Consider the following 19,345-nt stretch of genomic DNA (forward strand, 5'->3'; position numbering starts at 1 on the left):
ACAGTGGTTAAATGTCTTGCTTAGGGTTATACAACTAAAAAAATGTCAAAGTCAAGACTTTGTCTCATATCTTCTGATTCTAAGACCAGCAGTCCTTATATGATCTGCTGTTGCCTCTCCCAATGCATGACTTTCTTTGGAATAATACTTACTTAAGCAATCCATGATTTCCTCATATTTCCCCTCCATCACTTCACTGAGAAGATGGTCCAAATATTTCATTGCCTACTAAATAGAATGAATATAGAAAAAGTGTGTTAAGACATGTAAACTGATGCAAAGTGAAGTAAGCAGATCCAGGAATAATAATATGTACAATGAATAAAGTTAATAGCAACAAAACCATCAGAACTGAATGCAATAATCTTATGATGCCAATACTTTGCAATCTTAGCTCGTCTTGGCATTACTCGAACTGCCCAACACTGAGGTGTCCTAAATTTTAAAAAATGGATGGTCTCCTTTGCTTGGCTGTGGAAATGAAATAGGTTGAGTCTTTAAAACAAGTGATGCACTTTTTGTCACTCTCGTTCAGGCAGGCACTCTTCTGTAGCACTTCCTCCCCTCCTGCAAGCTCTTTCCTACTGTGTGCAAAGGGTAAAGATCCCCAATTACCCACAGTGCAGAACCAAGAGAACCAGTAGCAAGGGAAAGGCTTCCTTCTTCTGCTCTCTGTCTCATTTACCTTTGCTAAGAGAAATGGATGGGATGTTTGTCTTGTTCTGTTTCATTTATCCTTCTCAGTTCCAATACAAAATATACTATGTCTTTGGGTCCCAGGCACCCTGACTTTCCAGGATTTTCCAATATGACTGGCTGATGATAGCCTTCCAACAAAATGCTGGCTGCAAGGTCACCATGGTTCAAAGTCCATTAAAGATTATTGCCTACATCTGAAACTGAGGACAAAGGAAAGAATCCCATGTTCAATTCTGCACCCCTAAATAGCCTGCACATCTAAAAAGGCCACCCCCAACATTCAGCATGTGAGGTGTTATTGTGGGGCTCTAATAGATGTAGAATCTCTAGTCTCTTCTACTTCCATCCCTATCCAGGGGAGACTTTTATTCCTGCCAGGAGGAAAAGTTGGAGGTGGGGGCCAGAAGATTTATATATCTGACTGCTTTAACTATATATTATTGTAGGGTATGTGATTTTCAGGTTGAGGCTAAACTTCTGATTTCTGGGGTTTCTTTAACCCTTACCATCTGACTTAGAATCAATCAAAGGGTGCACCCACCCTTGTAACTGGGAATGAAAAATTTCTCCATCTTCGGGGACCTGAGCATACTTCAAAGGCCCCTCAGAGGGCCTCTATGTTAGGCATAGCTAGACATACTCTAGCAAACCTGGGTTACAGTTTGACTACAAAGAGTGACTATATGAAGGAACCTTCTCCCTTTGTCTGCAAAAAAAAACTCAGAGAACTATGAGTATAGAATATTATATGCAACATAATGTTTTCAAAGTGCCAGTTCTACTGAACTGCTTTTTTTCTTTTCTCAATCTTTATTTTAGGGTAGGGTAAATAGAGGAAATACATTGAAAAATATATGTGATGTAAAAACGAATGATGTCAATAAAATTTACTTTGAAAAAAATCATTACCTGATGACTAATTGTTTGGCTCTGAGCCTTTCTTAACTTAGCTCAGCTGGTTTTCAGGTGAGACATACATAAACCGTGACTAACCCTGTGATTTTCAAGTTTTTCAACTTAGTGAAGACTATCAAAGCTGCAGGATATGTCATCATCACTCAAATTCTCTCTTTGATGTACTATTCAGTATTCAGGCTCTGAAGCATCATAGACTATATTCAAAAACCAGATGAAAATAACCTCATCCTACAAACCCTTGGCTGTTTTCTTCTGGAGACTATAAGAAACCACTGAATATTTGTAGCATCAAACTGATGTGGTCAGACCTTGATGCAGGAATATTACTTTGGCAGCTGTGTAGAGGATGGATAGGAAAAGGGAGATATGGGAGTCAAGGAAATTAATCAGGAGACTATTACAAGAGTGAATGGATGGGCTTGGACAGGAGAGGCTTTGTGGAGCTAAATGCAACTGGAGTTGAAAACTGATTGGATTTGGGGGTGAGAAGGCAAGGGAACAGTCAAGGAAAAAGAAGAGAATAGTAGTTCACCACTGCCAAGTTGCTACAAGCTCACTACATAGCTATAAAATCTCTCACTGTCCTATACCTAAACCATGAATGTCATAAAAGATTATCTAACTTGAATATCATTTATTGCCACTGCATATAGTGTACACTCATCTAAAATATTGCCTTTTTCCCAAACCAAGTGTTAGGGTAGAACCTCTTTAACCAGTGACTGGGGTTCAGATCTAATCAAGTTCCTTGTCTATCCTCATTCCCAATACTGGCAACTTTGACCATGAAAGTAAGCTTGAAGTTTAGAATAACAGAATACAGACAATATATTTGGCCTCCAACTGTTAAGCTAAGGATCAGATTTCAGAGATGTTCACAGGGAAAATATATTTTGTCAGACACTCTTACATTAAGTTAAAGAGAAAATTGTCTGAAGAAACATAAATGCAGTAGGGGTCTTCTCCTCTGGAATGTTTAGTCATGAGACTACTTTGTTTTTCTCCCTAGGGAAAAAAAATATTAAACCTCTGGGATTAAGCCATAGACAGTCTTTGCACCCTCCCTGAGATTCCAGATAGATTCATCTCTTCCATCTCCTCTTTATTCTTCCTGCACCATGAATATCCCTTATCTATGATACAGAATCTCTAGATTGATCAAATGGAGAAAGGATAATCCAGCGTGATAGTTTATTACTATAACAGATTTCCCATCCTCCACCTTCTCATCTTACTATTTGGAGCTTAAAATTCCAGATGTAGAACATATAGGAAATGGATTTATAAAAGCTCATGTTATTTAGAAAAGAGAACTACTAAACAAGTTGAAAAAGATAGAAAAAAATACAAATTAATGGTGATAAACTGGGAAATAAATAGGCAAAGATTTTGAAGAACATTTCTATTGAGCATCTACTTATTGAGCAAGTCGAAAGGAGGACCCCTTGCTCCTATAATAAATGGACAACTGCATAGCATCTACATTTGTGCTATTAGGAGGTGGATATGAGAGAAATTAATCTTTGACGACAGGGAATTCCAGGGAGGAGCTGGGGACAAAGAAAGGAAGGAGATAGAAGACAAATATTTTAGGCATTATACAGGAGGGGTACAAAAGGGCCATATAATTTTATAAGGGTCTTGGACTTGGGCTACACCTTCTGTTATGTACTATTTGGCAGAGGGAAGTTCATTTGCTAGTAAAAATAATTTTAAGTACTTGTCGCATTTAAACCTCAACAATTCTGTAAGGTAAGTACTCTATTATCCCCACTTTAAAGATAAGAAAATTGAAGTTGCCAGTGAGTGCTTGAGTTTCTCAGGCTCATACAGCTAGTAAATCAAAAAGTAGATTTGAAATCAGGTAATCCAGACTCCAGGTCTTTCAGTTCTGTAATGAAATATAATCCAATTAATTTTAATAAATATGTATTAAGTGCTAACTACATTCAAAGTGATGTGTTATATATCAAATATATAAAGGAGCTTATGTTTTAGTAAGAAGATGCCTCAGCTATCCAAGTGAATAAACATAAAATCTACACCTAGTAACACAAAGTGATTTAAAAAGTGAAAAGGAAAGACTGATCACTTAGAGAAATGAATAATATGGAAATATTTTTTTCCATGATAATAATTGTACAACCCAGAAAAATAAAAGATAATGGAATTAATCTCTGAAGGAAAGGCTACATGTAGGCGATGGGACTCAGAAAAGACTCAGACCTATGGTTTGGACCACGTAAAGATGAGTAGGGGCTAAGTGCATTCCAGACATGAAGAATTACTTGGGCAAATCCATCTCCCTCTTTACCTGTTGAATTCTTATCCTTCCTTTAAAGCCTAAGTCAAGTTTTACTTCCTCCAAACATTCCCTGATATTCCAGTTGCTAATGACTTTCCCCCACATAGCACTTAATTTTGCATTTCTCTAATGTCTTTATCATTGCTTATAATAGCTATAGTTCAAAGAACACATAAAGATTTGCAAAACACTTTAAAAATATTATCTCAATTTATCCTTAAAATTAGCCTGAGAGTGAAGCAATATAATTGTCCCCATTTTAAAGATGAGGAAAATGAGGAAGAGAGAGGATGTGACATGCCCAATATGATACAGCCAGTAAAGGTCTAGAACCAAATTTGAACTCATGTCTTCCTCACTCTGTCTAGTTCTCTATTTTTTGCCATCTAGGTGCCTCACACAATTGACCTGCTGTTTAAATGTTTGGTTAATACTCTCTCTACCCTTGAAGAACATACCACAAGGGGAATAACACTAGAATGTATTCTGCATCCATTAGTTACACATATCACAAACATTTTTTGTTGCTTCTCTGTTCTAGAAGAAACCACTCTGAGTTGCCAAAACTAGCTGAGGAATGAGATCTGCAAAACCAGTAATTTGAAATATTCTAATGAGGCATCAGACATGTGACCCTTTGTTGATGATGGCTGGGCTCCAACAAACAGACCACAAGCCCTTTCACAGATGTGGTCACTATTCTTTGTCAAAGGGAGCAGGCTGTTATTTTTTTTCAAGGATCAGACACTATGGCACAGTTTTAAAAGACTCATTAGATGTTTCCAATGCAAAGGACTGCAAAGTTTCCATTCCCCTGAGGCACTCTGTGGTTTTCTGCTGTTTGTGGGTAAAAATGAAGAGTAAGCTAAATTAGTACATCATTTTTACATCCAATACATTTAGAATCATTATGTTGATCAATGGAGGCTGAAACAGACTTTAATCTTCTCTTTTATTGCATTTTCAGTCTTTGAACAAAACATAATGGCATGGATTTGAGCTAACGGATGAGTAAAGTTCAGGGCAGAGATTAATTTAACTAGTGTTTCTATTGTCTGATAGAAAATGTAGATAATAGCATCAAGGGGCTAGGCAAGAATGGGCTGAATAGCTCAGAAAAGGAAGGTGAAACTCTACTTGTTATTGTTTCTTTGGCATCTTTACAATGCCTGTAGCCAGGAGACTGCAGGTAGTGATCAAAGTCAGTACATATTTCTATATCCCACAAAAGAGGAAGAAGTAGTCTGGATACACCAAATATTGAAATAAAAAGAAAATATAGAAAGAGGATACAAGAATGATTGTGAGTTTGTCCACTAGGTAATGATTTCTGCCCTTTCACAGTGATGCTTTAACTTACTAAAGCAATCATGCATCCTTGATGTATTGACTTAAGGAAACCAGGATGCTGAGTGTTTCTTAGGGTTTCAAGTTTCAGAATGCACTGAATTTGCCTATTTTCTTTTTTAGGAGAAAGTTGACTCATAGACTAAAAGTAACTCACAGCTAAAAGGAACCATAAAATCTAAAATGTTGTCTGACAGAGACACTGTGAAAAGCCTTCTTCAACCAATTATCTTGAATTTGTTTTATACATGTTTTAGAAACTCTCCCATCAACTGGGAAATGGTTAAACAAATTTGTGGCATATAATAGTGATGGAATACTTCTGAGACATAAGAAATGATGAGCAGGTTAATTAAAAAAACTTGAAAGACCAGCATGAAATTACACAGCACAAAAGAAGCAGATCCAAGAAAACCTATATAGCAATAGAAATATTGTTTGAAGAATAATTTATGTACATCCACCTCCAGAGAAAGAACTGAAAAATGGAATCAGAGAGGTGGCTAAATGTCTAGAGAGCCAGGTCTAGAGAGGAGAAGTTCTACGCTCAACTATGGTTTTAGACACTTCTGAGATATATAACTTGGGGCAAGACATTTAACACTCCATTGCCTAGTCTTTACCAGTCTTCTGCATTGGAACCAATACTTAGTATTGATTATTAGATGGTAGGTAATATTTTTTGAAGAAAAAGCTGATAAATAGAAACAAGCAAGACATTGTTTTACAAATACTTTTTTTGGGTTAGATGATGCTTTCTCTAGTACAGAGAGGAGAGGGAAGGCGAGAGATACCTGGAAACATTAATGTAACACATGAACAAACAAATGAATAAGATGATAAGAAAAAAATTAAAAATAAGCACTTGTTTGTTCATGTATTGTCACTCCCATCATGATGTGAACTCCCCAAGGTCAAGAACTGTTTCACTTTGGGGTTTGTACCTCAGGCACATAGCACAGTGCTTGGCCCTTAAATTGTAGTTGATAAATAAATGCTTGTTGGTAGATTGAGACACATCTAAGGAGGTCAGATCATTCTAAAACAGCTCAGAAATGGCAGAGCCAGTATTTGAGCCCCTTTCTTCTGATCTCAAGTCCAGCACTCATTCCACTAATGTACTTTGCCTATAAAGAGAAAATATTAGGGGAAAACTCCAAAAATGATAATAAATAAAGTATTACTCACACCTAAGATATAGAGGGCAATCATCAAGAGTTGTTTTGAGGGATAGTCTATTTAGAGCTAAAGCTGTATTGTTATTGAACTGAGCTTGTAGCCAGCAGAACTGAGATAATATCCTGAGCTCCAATACTGAATAGCTGAATGGTCTTGAGGATATCACATGGGTGGGCCACAAATTTTTAATAGAGGCCAAGTGATTAAGTTACTTGTTAGCCCCTTCATGTCAACATCTAGAAATAATGACAATATAATATGGTAATATATTATTGAAGTAATACAATTATAATCATAGCATCATTGTGTTATAAGTATAACCATTATATCATAATGTAATTATAATATTATATCAAATAATAATGGTCAAGATTTGCACTGAGACTTTTTGAACATCCTGTATTTGTTTCCCTTATTTTGGGTCTTTGGCTTTAGAAACCTTAAAAGTACTCCAAAAGTGAAGTTATTTTTATTTTGTATGCCACTAACCAAGGGATAAGAATCCTTTCCTTTCCGATGGAAACAGTGCAATTTCAGAGTGATTTATTCTCCCAAACTTGGCTGGGGATCATGATAAAGAATAGAGAAGTATCTCTCTGCTGGTAATTCTGTGGGACATATACATATAGAAAGTTTCAGCTCCTGGCCTAGGCAGGTCAATAAGAAAGATTTAGCCATCATCGTAATTGATCACCTGGTGGGCAAAGCTAGTGACTCTGATGTCTCTGCTTTTGTCTTCATTCCCTCAAGTCTGCAATATGTACACTAGGAGAACCTTTCAACCCTTGGAAATTCTATTCCCAGAAGGAAGCCTGCAGGATAACAGATGTTTGCAAATCATTTGGCCTGGCTGTGATGAATTAGTTTTTAATGGCATTCTCATGTACTCGTTATAAATCATTAAGTCTGCAGCAGAGTATCTCCAACACTAAGCAGGCCTAGCCTAGGGGAGCTGGCTAAAGGCAAAATCAGGGTGTTCTGCCCATTCTTTTGTTCCCCTCTTCAGCCTTTCTTTCTCTCTCTCCCTCCCTTCACTTTCTCCTCTCCTGCCTTCTTACTCATAGTCTTTCTCTTCCTACAGCATTTACTCTCCCTTTTTTTTCCTCTCATCTTCTAGCTTTTTCCTTTCTCTCTAGCTCTTCTTTAATGATAGCAAAAGTATTGACAATGATGATAGGAAGACTTGATTGCAAAATAGAAGTGATGTTGGGGCCTAAAGGGTTATGCCATCAGAGACTAAGTTCTGTTTAGTACAATAACAGTATAAAGGCACCAAAGAAGCCTCAATAGCTGCTGTCTGAAGATCAAACTAAGTTCATAAAGTCTTATGGCCAAATTAGTCCCAGGGAGATTAAAATTTTAGCATAGGAATTGTAAAGGAGCATTTTACAAAATCCAAAAAGGTTACTATCTTTTTTGGTGGAAGGAATATTCACTCTGCAGAAGCAGTCAAACATTGAAATACCAAATTATAATATTGACAATGCTAGGGATGCTGAGATGACAGTAAATGATAAATAGAACAGTGAATTTGGAGTTGGAGGACCTGGGTTGAAATCCTAGATTTTCCAATGTTTGCCTCTGTTACATTGGTCAAGTCATTTCCTAGCACCTTAGTTTATTTTCCTTTGACATGAGATGAGTGAACTAGATGGCATTTAGCGATCTCTTCTACTTCTAAATCCATGATAGTACCAATGCTACTGCTGGGAGTGATAATGTTGATGGCAGAAGAAGGACATGATTTTTGGTTTAGCAGCCTCCCCTTTCAGCATTGTTAAACTTCTCCATCAACTATATTGAATCTTCAAGGTAATGGATAGAATATTAATGTGATTTATCAGAGGAATACTAGGCTTTGGAAAAAAAAATTATTCCCCCTAACTAACTCTTCAGGAGTCTCAAGAGACTTACCTTTGGTTCAGAAAAAGAAGTGAGTAGGATTACAGAAGAGGAATTTTTGACATATGGTCCTTTTGTGTGCCAATGTCTCATGACTGTGGGATTGACAAACATAAGAGCTAAAAATATGTTGAGCAGTTGAACACATGTTGGCAAGTCAGTCTCACAAAAGAGCAATAGCACTCTCTTTGAAGGAGAAACCTCAACAAAAGGTGACAGTTGCAGCACAAAATGGCAGCTGCTTAGAGGAGAAAGAGATGTCAATAACATTTCTAAGAAATGACAATAGTAGCTTTTCAGAAAATCAGTAAACATCAGCTTTAGAGGTAGGGCAAAGTGGAAGCTGTAGATGTAGAGTGGAGAAGCAGTAAGGTATACTAGGTTGTTGGGAGATGAAACTATGAGAAGTCATCAAACTAATCCTGGACATGATGCCAATATGTTACCATAGTAACAGATTTTCAAGGGAAGATTCCCTCTTGGAAGGCAACATGTGAATTTGTGAAAGAGTTTATGTATGAACGAATTTTCATACATCATTTACTTTTCTTCCCTAATCAAAAGCTTTTCTGGTGTCTTGGTAAAGGATTAATTGATTATGGACTTGACCTATATTTACATACCTGTGATTCCACCGTGCACTGATTGTAGTGTATCAGGGTACACAGTATACACAGTAAAGTAAAATATTATTATTACTATTATTGTTATTATTATTATTATTATTATTATTTTATACAGTTGTATCCAACTCTTATTCCATTTGTAATTTTCTTGGCAAGGATACTGGTGTGGTCGGCCATTTACCTCTCCAAGTACTTTTACAGGTAAGGAAAAGGAGGCAAGTACTACATGATTTGCCCAGGGATCATATAATTATTAAGTATCTGAGGTCATATTTTAATTCAGGAAGACAAGTCTTCCTGATTCCAAACCCAGTATTCTATCCATTGCACTACCCATCTAGGTTTATGATCTTGTGATTGTAAGGCATTGCTTTTTTTGTATGTCAGCCATTTGGTTGCTGAAAGAAACAGTAAAATAACATCTGTATAAGTAAAACTGATTTTTTTTAAAAATCAAGTTATGAAGTTACAGTTTTTAAGAAATAATAAAAATAATAATTGAAGAGAAATGTATTCCTGAAGACCTGAAAAATAACTCCTCAGAAGAAGGTATACAGGAGATCTGTTTGAAAACTGATAAATGAAGTAACAATCATTGTAGGGCATTGTGGTTCATGAATTAATTTGTATATTTCTTTTGGGAGTTTATAGTTTATAACTTTGAAACTATCACAATAATAAAAAGTTAGGGATCGTGGGAAGGCTGTATAAATATTGTAGTGTTCATAACTAACAAAATACTAGATTTCTTAAGTTTCACCTTATATAGTAAAGCTTAATCTCTGACCATCAAAGACACTAAATTGATTGCATACACTAAAAGATATAGTAAGAGACAAAAATTAAAGGAGGAGACAGAAAGAAGTATAGTGAGATAAGCTGAGCACAAGAATTATAAGAAGCTAAATACTGAATATACAAAAGACTAGGAAAGAAGCTGCTCTTTTATTAAGAGCCTGCTGATCAGAAAAAAAGTCATTTCTTTACTGATTGTCTGGAGAAAGCTTGGATCAGCTAAAAATGCTCTTCAAGTGCTAACAGAATAGCTTTTTACTATCTAGTGCCATCTACAGACTGAGTGAAGGGAAACATTTCAAAAAAGGGGCCTAGTTGCCCTCCTTTTGGTCTCTAAAGCTAGGGACAGGGCAGGGAACAGAAGGCACAAAACATAGCTTTGCTTAAAAATGTCTGAAGAAAGCATAATCCTATTGAATAAATAACTAGGTTAACTACTCTGCATTTCCCAGAGAGTCATTATGAGAACTGCTTCTAATGAACAAATACAGTATTAAATAGATAGATAAAAATACATGGATAGATAGATAATAGAAAGAGATGAATAGAAAGATGCATGATAAATATATGGATGGATGGATAGATAGATAGATGAATTGATACAAGGATATAGGGATACTTGAGAGAGATAGAAAATGTAGATAGATGAGAGGTAAATAAATAAATATAAGGATAGATGGATGGTAGTGATTAAAAGATGGAGATAGACAATAGAAAAATGGATAAATCAGTGGATAGATAGATGAGAGAAAGATGATCACAGACATTGGCATTTAAAAAAAAACGAGAAATTTCTCAGTACCCTGTTAAGGATGGGAGAAAAGAGCTTTTCACATTCTCCACTAATCAACAGAAGACAAATGACTTCCTACTGGAAAGGGATGAGGGAATAAGGACAGCTGCCAGTAGAGTAGGGCCCTTATGTAGTATAGATTGCTCCTAAATGGACCACGAGCATCAAGATTTGCAGTTGAAGTCGTAAGATGCTCCAAATATATGAGTTTCTCCAATTATACCTGCCCCAATAGGTTTCTATTAATGTGTGACTGCTATTCACAAGAAGATACTATGTTTATGGTGGACTAAGACATTTTGATTGTACATAATGCCTTAAATGTTATTACCATTATAGCTTTTGCCTCATTGTTTAGTGAATATTTCATGTTTAAAAGAAAATGTTTCTTTTTTTTAATAAATGAGAAGCAGACTTGTGGGGGCCCAGGAGCTACAATGTCAAGTGGTAGGAATGTACCCTATATCAATGTTATATATATATATATATATATATATATATATATATATGTATACACACACACACACACACACACACACACACACACATATATATATATATATATATATATATATATATATCAATTGTACCTAGGATCCTGAGAAAGAGTTTGAATTAGGGACATATGGCTTGGTAAGGTCACCTTCTCCTATTGATTCTTCCTCATCTACTACACTCTTGGGTAAGAACATTTTTGGATGACCTTGGATGAATTAATTAACTTCTTGATGCTTTAGAAAATGTCTTAGATCTGCATTCTCAAAATAGATTAGGAAAGAGAGCCATCTTAGGTTGGAGGGGTAGCCCAAAAAGAGATAGTAAGGATAGGTAGTGTAAGTGCAGAAAGAAAGAGAAGGACCTAGTGCATTTGCTATATAAAATGTCACAGCTACAATCTAACTATTCATTTTTGTTGGTCTGGAGCAACACCTGTGTATATGAAATGTCCCTCAAGCTTGGAACACAGATAAGCCCTATGCAGATGTTGTAAACTCTATGTGACAATTAATGAAAAAAAGAAAATCTCTCAGGGTTCATCCATTCCCTTTTAAACCCCTTCCAACAACATCCAGGGAAGGCATTTATGTGATATCACACAGACACATCTAAAATGATTATACACTAAAATTTCCTAAACCAGAGTCCATGGATAGAGATAGAAAAAGAAAAAGAGAGAAAAAGAGAGATGGATATATAGGTAGACAAAATAGAGAGAACTCTTTCACTATAATCAATTCCCTTTGTAATTCTATGGTTTAATCCTATACTTTTAAAAATATTATTCTTAAAAGGGGATCATACATGTCATCTTATTGCCAAAAGTATCCACGGCAAAAATGTAAATAAAACTTATAGAATTTGTGTGCACATGTAAGCATGGTAATAATTTGATTTAGGTTATATGGTAATGGCAGGCTTGATAGATGTAGAGAGTCACTACCTCACTTCATTTCAAGAGTCCACATTGATTCCTTTCAATTCCCAGAGGTGAGAGGACAGTGCTGGTATAATTCAATCTTGCTCATTAATTTTGAGGCAAAAGTTGAGTTTATAGTATTATAAAATGCAAAAGAGTTAAGTGTTCCCTCTTGCCTGCCTTAGTCCTTAGGAGACAGGAGAGTGTCATTCTTGGTTTATTTCTTGGGGGAATTATTTGCTTGGATTCCTTCAAAGTTTAATTAAATTGTCACATAGCACATAAAATACCAAATAAAACAGGCTTTCCCTGTGTCAAGGCGTTAATTTTGTGTCATCAAAAGTGTTTAGCTTGTTAGCTGCCTAACTGAAAGTTGCCCAGTTGCCAATTAAATGTTCGATTTGGAGACAGCTCCCCCATTTAAAACCCTTCTTTTATTGCACTCTTGTTAAACTTTCCATTCTCTTTAGAATGGAGCTGTTAATTTTTTTTAATACATTCATGGTCATTTGTTTTATATTGCGTGGCTTTTGAAAGAAAGGCCAGAGGATAGAGAGGATCTCCTCAAGATTGGAAAAAGAGAGGCAAAATGAAATAATTAAGAATAGCACTGAGTGTGAAAAGTTTTCAGAACTCCAAGTTTGGCTTGGTCCTAGTTTGTTGGGGACAAATCAGGTAAGGGTATTAAGAGTTCAGAGGGTGGACTTCAGAGAACATATAGGATTAGGACCATGGACAGAGGAATTCGGATCTATTTATGAACTTTGGGCTAGGGTTTTAAATGACAGTAGAGTTGATCCAGGACAGTGGTGAGGAATATAAGTGGGATAAGCCAAAAGGGAATCACTCTGAGAGCATAAATAAAATAGTCAAGTGAAGTGTAAGTTCATGAGGTAATTCAATTGTGTTGGAATAGGTTCTGCATAACTAGGACAGTGGTGATAATCTTTTTTTGTTTAGAAGGACTGCTGAGAGCAGTGTGCACTTCAAATCTGTCTTGACCACATGAGACTAAGGAGTTATAGCTGATCTTGGCCATCACACACACACACACGATTAAATTAAAAAAAAAAAAAAGGAAAATGCCATCTGATTTTGCAATGTTTTGCTTTGTCATGGAAACCTAGAATGGTATCATCACAGGATTATCCCTAAGATATTAGGTATGTGTGAAGAGGGTATATGGAGGTCTAAATATATCTTGTTTGAAAGAGCTGATGCTGTTTCCATTATGTCACTACTACTCCTATTACAATTACTTTTTTTGTGATGTAGATAGCTTGTAGTGTTAAACTCCACCTGTAAGTTCAGAATATCACCTTCTTGCAACTCTTAGTCTTAGAGAATTTTCTAAAACATTGAGAAGTTAAGTAATTCACACAAGGTCATTCAAAAAGTATGAAGGCAAGACTTGAACCCATGTCTTTCTCATTCTGGGGACAGATTTTAAATCACTATCCCATATTGACTTTCCATAGTTATAATGAGAGACATTATTATTTGTTGTTATGGAAGTATTAGTATATCACAGTCATAAAGTGCTATATACTTTATAAAGGAATTTCATCATTTCAGTATTGTGATGTGGATTTCTGAATTTCTATTCTCAATTATTCCTGATTTTCTCAATGCAGGTACTCCCTTTACCAACAAAAATATGAGATATAAATATGAAAGTCCCCATGGTCAAAACTTTCATCATCCTGTGATAAGATCCTTCAAATTTAACTATATTCAACTTATAACAAATTCATCAGTGAGTATACTTTAAAATCATTCACCTCTTTGTCAGCCTTACGAGAACTTGTGCCCTATTAGAATAGATTATAAGAACCCAGCATGACTTCCATGCCATGATAGGGTAGGACTTCAATGCAAGGTTTTTTCACTATATTTGCTTAAAATATCAGTTAGAGTCTTGTTCCTGCCCAATTCACTCTCCATTCAACTGCTGAACTGAAGCTTTTTGATCAGGAGAACGACATGTTCAGATTTATGCTTTGAGAGTATCAACTGAACAGTTGTATGGAGAATGGATTGAAAATGGAAAAAGCTAGTACTGGGAGACCAATTATTAGCAGTGGTAGATAATTGAGATAGTATCCCAGTCTAGGTGTAATGAGGATTTGATTTAGTGTGGTTGACATTTGAATGGAAGAAGGTGGTACTCAGATATTGTGGAGGTAGAATCAATAAAACTCAATAATTTATTGAATTTGGTTGTGGGGGATGAAATGAAATGTCAAGTATAATTCCAGTCACCCAAATTTGCAACCTCATTATTATCCTCATCTCAGCACTCTCCTTTATCCATCATTTCCAACCAATTGACAAACCTTGCAACTTCTACCTAAACAACTTCAAATTTTCTCCCTTTATCTATTCAAATAACTATCACCCTAATTGAAGTCCTCACTACTTGTCACTTAAACTAACACAATTCCTCCTTAAGTTGGTTTTCCTCCCTCCATCTCCCTACCACATAAATGTCTATGTTTGTTTATTACCTCTTCTTACTCATGGTATCGTCTCTAATCTCCATATTTTCATTGATTGAATGACTCTTCATCCTAACCTCAACCTCTTGGAATCCATTGTTTCTACTAAAACTTACCTTCAATACCATGCTCTATTTGAAGTTTTTCCTTAATCTCTTACTACTGCTGTTCCACACCTCCCCAAATGCCTTATATTCATTTTATATGTCACATATATGGCACATATGTATACATATATACACACATATATGATTATTGTGTGTAGATTGACATTTGTGGGCAGGGACTATTTCATGTCTTTTTTGTCTCTCTAGTATCTAGTACCATTTTGGCAACATAATCAATATTTTCAAAATGTTGGTAATTGATAGACCTACATAGAAATGGCAATTAGACCTATAGAGGCCATAGTGAAGATAAGGGTGCCCAGGACAGAGATGGACTACATTCATACATAGGGGATGGGAAATGGAAGATGATACTTTAAAGGAAATTGAGAGCAATTCATAATGCATCTGTTAAAAAAAGAGAGAGAGAGAAATCAGAGTTATAAAACACCAGGAAGAAGAAAAAAATCTAACTGGAGAGTCTGTGGGCACAAGTCACAAATGTTGCCAACAACTCAAGGTAAAATATAACTGAGAGAAAAGAATTAGAATTAACAATTCAGAGACCATCAGAAAATACTACCTCCCCTGGCCAGGCCCAATTGCTAGATCTAATAAAAAACTCAAACTCATGACCCAGTAAAAAAGAAGTATTAGCAACTGTGTACTATAGAGTTCAAATCTGTTATGTATGGATCTGGCTATAAGATTTCCTAGCACCTTTATTTCTCAAACACATAACCTTGCAATCCTCACTTTCTCATTGCTATAGCAATGAAATCAGAGGTTCAGTCCTTATGCTTATTCCTTCTTAAACCATGTGTTTAGAGTTTGAGTTTAGTTTAGATTAAGCACCTGAGAAAATTTCTCATGACAATTTTTTGTGAAAAAGAGGGAAATATATGAAAAAGATGCTAGGACAGTTAGGTGAATTTAGAACTGATTAAGTGAGCTAGGAGTTCAAATCCTGCCTCAGGTACCAAGTTTTCCTTTAATTCTCTTTATCACTTTCACCTTCAGTTTCCTTTCAATATAATACAAACAATAATAACACCTACCTTACATGGTTGTTGAGAGGATAAAATGAAATAGAACAATTAAGTGCTTTTCAAAACTTAAAGTGCTACATAAATGCAAATGATAATGATGATGGTGATGATGATGAGGAGGAGGAGGACAATGATGATGTCCTTAGTGGAATCTTGAAGATATCTATGCCTAGCCCTGTTCTACTAAGCCTTTTGCCACTGACTAGAAAAAAGGCATAAATAGAATGCATTTCACATTTGAAGATAACACAAATTTCCTGTGGAGGTATATAGTACATTGGTTGACCAGATCAAGTCAGTGGTATATGTTCAGGCTTTCATATTAGTATAAACTGAATAAGATTAAGTTACTTTTTTAATTTTATTTTATTGTCATGCAAAACATACTTCCATATTGCCCATTGTTGTAACAGTGAAATCATGTAAAACCAAATCCCCAAAATAAAATCATAAATGCTGATGTGAAAGATGATTCCAACATTCCTTTCTTTGGGGATAGATAGCATCCCTCATTACAAGTCTTTCAGGATTGTCCCAGATTATAGCATGGTTGAGAGTAGCCAAGTTTTTATAGATAATTATCATATAATATTGCTATTATTGTATACAATTCTCTACTAGTTCTGCTTATTTTGCTTTGTATCAGTTTCTGCAGAACTTTCCAGCTTTTTCATAAATCCACTTCCTTATGACATTACATTTCATAGTTCTGAAAGTCATCTAATTGTCCTAAATTCTTTTGCTTTTCTCTTATTTATCCAGATTTACATTAAAATAGCTCATTGGTAAAGTATATTCAGGTATAGGGTTTTAATTGAATTTCTCAATATCATTATACACTTCAATGGATTTTGATAAATAAGGTACAATTACCTTCATGTTCACAGTTTAATCAATTTTCATTATAAGTACAATAATGTGGAATAAGATGACTAATAATCCATTGAAACATTTTTCTTATTACCTTTGGAACACAATAAAAATAATTCTACACACAAACAATAGAAATAAATGTAAATTATTTTCCTTGGGTTTTTAAAAAAACGTTTCTGAAGTAAAAAGTAAGGGATACAGGGAATAGCAGTCATTTATATGAAGAAGTTCTTAGGGCTTTGTTGCACCACTATTTAGAAGTTTAAAAAAGTTAATGGGATCTTAAATTACATTAAGAAAATACCAGCATCCAGAACAAGGGAAAATATACCATATGTCAATCACTTAAAAGGAAATGGGGATGTTCAGACTGGAGAAGATAGTGTCAAAGCAGGTGAGAGGAATAATAGCTGTTAATAAATATTTGAAAGAATATAAGGCAAAAGAAGAGATTTTTTGCTTGGCCATACATAACACAATAAGCAGAAATCAGTTAAGTTGTAAATAGGCAGAACTAGCTATAAGAAAAGATTAATTTATATATAAGAAAAATGTATATATAAGAACAAATTAATTTAAATTAATTTATTTAGTCAATTTAGAACATTATTCCTTGGTTAAAAGAATCATATTATTTCCCTCCCTCCCTTCCTCCCACCATTCCTGTAGCTGATGTGCAATTTTACTGGATATTACATGTGTCCTTGATCAAAACTTATTTCCATGTTGTTGGTGTTTGCATTAGGGTGTTCATTTAGAGTCTACATCATCAACCATATACCCTCAACACATGTAATTAAGCAGTTGTTTTTCTTCTGTGTTTCTACTCCCACAGTTTTCCTCTGAATGTGGATAGTGTTCTTTCTCATAGATGACTCTGGGTTGTTCTTGATCACTGCATTGCCATTAATGGATAAGTCCTTTACATTTGGTTGTACCAAAGTGTATCAGTCTCTGTGTACAATGTTCTCCTGGTTCCACTCCTTTTCCACTGTATCACTTCCTGGAAGATGTTCCAGCTCCCATGGAATTCCTCCACTTTGAGCACAATAGTATTCCATCACCAACATATACCAGAGTTTGTTCAGCCATTCCCCAATTGAAAGGCATCCCCTTATTTTCCAATGTTTTGCCACCACAAAGAGCAAAGCTATGAATATTCTTGTACATGTATTTCTCCTAATTATCTCTTTGGGGTACAAACCTAGCAGTGTTATAGCTGGATCAAAGGGCAGACAGTCTTTTATCATCCTTTGGGGATTGTTCCAAATTACACTCCAGAATGGTTGGATCAAATTACAACTCCACCAGCAATGAATTAATTAATGTCTGGACTTTCCCATATCCCATCCAGCCTTCATTACTTTCTATTGCTGTCATGTTAGCCGATCTGCTAGGTGAGAGGTGATACCTCAGAGTTGATTTGATTTGCATCTCTCTGACTATAAAAGATTTAGAACACTTTTTCATGTGCTTATTAATATTTTTTTATTTCTTTGTCTGAAAATTGCCTATTCATGTCCCTTGCCCATTTATCAATTGGAGAATGACTTTATTTTTGTACAATTGATTTATATCTTTGTAAATTTGGGTAATTAGACTTTTGTCAGAGGTTTTTATTATGAAGATTATTTCCCAATTTGTTACTTCCCTTCTAATTTTGGTTACATTGGTTTTGTTTGTACAAAAACTTTTAAATTTAATATAGTCAAAGTTATTTATTTTATATTTTGTGACTTTTTTGAAGTTTTCCTAGCTTTTAAAATCTTTCCTTTCCCAAAAGTCTGACATGTATACTATTCTGTGTTCATATAATTTACTTATAGTTTCCTTCTTTATGTTCAAGTCATTCATCAATTCTGAATTAATCATGGTGTAGGGGGTGAGGTGTTGATCCAAAACTAATCTCTTCCATATTGTCTGCCATTTTTCCCAGCAGTTTTTATCAAAGAGTGGATTTTGGTCCCCAAAACTGGGATCTTTGCGCTTATCATAGACTGTCTTGCTGAGGTCACTTACCCCAAGTTAATTCCACTGATCCTTGTTTCTGTCTCTTAGGCAGTACCAAGTTGTTCTGATGACCACTGCTTTATAGTATAGTTTGAGATCTGGGACTGCAAGGCCTCCTTCCTTTGCATTTTTCTTTTCATGATTTCCCTGGATATCCTTGATTTTTTGTTCTTCCAAATAAACTTTGTTATGTTTTTTTTTTTTCTAATTCATTAAAACAGTTTTTGGTAGTTCAATGGGTATGGCACTAAATAAGTAAATTAATTTTGGTAGGATTTTCATATTAATTATGTTAGCTCATTCTGTTTTTCAATTGTTTAGATCTAGTTTTAATTGTTTGGAGAAGGTTTTGTAGTTGTGTTCATATAGTTCCTGTGTGTGTCTCAGCAGATATATTCCTAAGAATTTTATATTGTCTAGGGTGTTTTTAAATGGGATTTCTCTTTCTAATTCTTGCCGCTGAGATGTGTTGGATATATATATATATATATATATATATATATATATATATATATATATAAATACTGATGACTTATGTGGGTTTAATTTGTATCCTGCAACTTTGCTAAGTTGTTGATTATTTCGACTAGCTTTTTACTTGATTCTCTAGGATTCTTTAAGAAAACCATATCATCTGCAAAGAGTGATAGATTGGTCTTCCCATTGCCAAATTTAATACCTTCAATTTCTTTTTCTTCTCTAACTGCTACAGCTAGTGTTTCTAGTACAATGTTAAATAAGGGAAAGTATGGGCATTCAACAAAATAGAAGATTTCCAACTTTTTGCAAAGAAAAGACCAGATCTCTGTGGAAAGTTTGATACCGAA

The sequence above is a fragment of the Monodelphis domestica genome, chromosome 3, assembly GCF_027887165.1.
Source record: "Monodelphis domestica isolate mMonDom1 chromosome 3, mMonDom1.pri, whole genome shotgun sequence".
NCBI lineage: Eukaryota > Metazoa > Chordata > Mammalia > Didelphimorphia > Didelphidae > Monodelphis > Monodelphis domestica.